General features: G+C 33.4%; 1 protein-coding gene across 3 annotated transcripts in view; it reads left to right on the forward strand.

The window, feature by feature from the left end:
- Nucleotides 1–1866: 1866 nt before the first annotated feature.
- LOC110464574 (ventricular zone-expressed PH domain-containing protein homolog 1-like) overlaps nt 1867–2274 on the forward strand; it is a 25365-nt gene continuing 24957 nt past the window's right edge. For all 3 annotated transcript variants that reach the window (XR_002464513.1, XR_002464512.1, XM_021519851.1), the window contains exon 1: nt 1867–1954. The gene's annotated coding sequence lies outside the window, so the exon portion shown is untranslated. The remainder of the gene's footprint in view (nt 1955–2274) is intronic.

Genomic DNA, 2274 nt, shown 5'->3' on the forward strand with positions numbered 1-2274 from the left:
AATACAATAAACTTTATTTAGCGTTGGATATTTAAAAACATTTAACATTAGCTATTAAAAGCTATCATTCCGACAAACATAAGTAAAAAGCATCAAATCAAACAATTACATATATAAAACATTATGAAACAGAGAAAGTGTTAAAACATAATTAAGGCTCCATGCAAAGTTATAAGGCATACATATAGCACGACAGTAATTTTAACATAAAATACATTAGCATAAAGCATTGAAGCAAAGCACATACACATAAAAAACAGTTATTATGAAGTACAATTTTCCACTTTCAGCACTATATATAAAGGCCGATATATAAAGCACATTTACAACATGTAAAACAAACGAAACATAATAATGAAATAAATTAAATGAAAAAAATAATAAGAGCAAACATTCGCACATGACAAATACGAAAAAGCAGCCTAAAACACACAAAACTTAACACAAAGCAAAGCGGACTAGCTACATGTACATGATGTACTACACACCGCGGCAGACAATGAGGCCATCCCAGGTCTGGACCAGTCTCCTAATTTCATTGTACCTGTCTGCATTTCTGAGATGATTGGGGGAGACTGTTCAATACCCGGGCGGCCTCGTAGGAGAAAGATTTAATTTAGTCCATACCTTGTAGTGTTGACCCGAGGTAATACAGCTGTATTCTCTTGTCTGCAATTATAATTAGTTACCTTTATTTCAATCATATCTTGGATAAAGCGTGGAGAGATTTTCTTAACTATACATGTATTTTATAAACTTCACATGCCATGTCTCTCAAACGTCTTATATGTAGTAAATCAGAGTTTGATTTTTGGACTAAAAGTTCAAAGGAAGACGAAAAGTCACCATTTACAAAACGTAGTGAACTTTCTTGATTTTTTTCCCCATTTTCCGTACACTTTTTACTGAACAGAAATGCCAAACAAGAGGACAATAATTAAAACTTGAAACAATGAAAGAGTTGTAATTAATTTGTCTCCCTTCCCTAGACAAAAATGTACCTTTCCTTTTCAGTACAGATAATTGTCTTGAGGCTTTTTTACAGAGCTCTGAGATGTGATAATCAAAGTTCAATAAATAATCAAAATTTACACCTAGTAATTTGACATTGTTTTCACAATTAAGAGATACACCTCCAACATCAAAAGATTTTATTTTATTGATATAGTTAAAGAGAAATAAAGCCCTGCATGACCTAGGTGTATAATTGATCTTCAAATAACATGTCATTTCGTAACATTCAGTTGGGTGGCTTAAGAGATTTACATGTTATAAATCTGGTGAGCAACTTTTATCATTACATATACCTTAATGCCGTATTTTGACTTCGTTAACCTGGTTATGTACCTTTTTAATAGATTATGTACAAGTTCAATATATTTAAATTACATAGATATATTCCGATATTTGATATGGGTATTTGAATATGACTACTAGGTTTTTGTTTAGGGGACTTGTAGCCCGGTACCCCCGGGCGCCCGTGCATGAACTTTGCTACGTCCACTCGGATCGTGACTCAATTGAAAACAACTGTATTACTGTTTTTAGTCTCAATTCGAATTGGGTTCAGAAATTAACTCAGATTTGTTGTTTCACTTAATTCGGTCAATGTGACCTACTTTTGAAAAAATGACCTAAATTTCGTTTTGCCATTTCAGTCTTAAACCCGCGATGAATGACAAACAGTTTCTCATTGGTTAATTTTTTAACAGGTGCTTGACGACTTAAAAAGCGTCTTTCATATAAGTTCAATAAATATTAGTGACCAATTATGTAGTTTTAAACGCACAACGTTTGAACGAAGTTATTTTACAATCTTCCGGATTTCTGATAGCATTGCTTCTAATATTAGTGTTTTCTGTACTAGTTATCTCCCCTGACCTATAAAATATTGTCTCGTCCGATGTCTGGATGACAGTTTTATAAGTAAAATGGAATGTGGTTAAGTGTTTAAGTAAGTATGTTATACATTTATGTTGAATTTATTTTTAGTATTGTCGCACTCTTCATGTTTTCTCTGAACTTCCATCTCACATAGAAATAATTTGCACCTGGGCACACACCTGTGACATCTAAACTTGTGTCTTGTCACTACGTTATGCCGTGCATAACATTATGTTGTATTGGCATCTTTATCGATAGTTTCCTTTGGTGCAACGTCCTTCTGTACCAAAAATCGTATCTGGATTTGAAATGTCTTTTTTTCATTTCATGTATGCAGAAAAATTGGTCTAATTTACCGAGCCCTACAGTACAATTCACCCCTCCCCCCCC

Source organism: Mizuhopecten yessoensis, unplaced genomic scaffold (assembly GCF_002113885.1).
Source record: "Mizuhopecten yessoensis strain PY_sf001 unplaced genomic scaffold, ASM211388v2 scaffold11009, whole genome shotgun sequence".
Taxonomy (NCBI): Eukaryota; Metazoa; Mollusca; class Bivalvia; order Pectinida; family Pectinidae; genus Mizuhopecten; species Mizuhopecten yessoensis.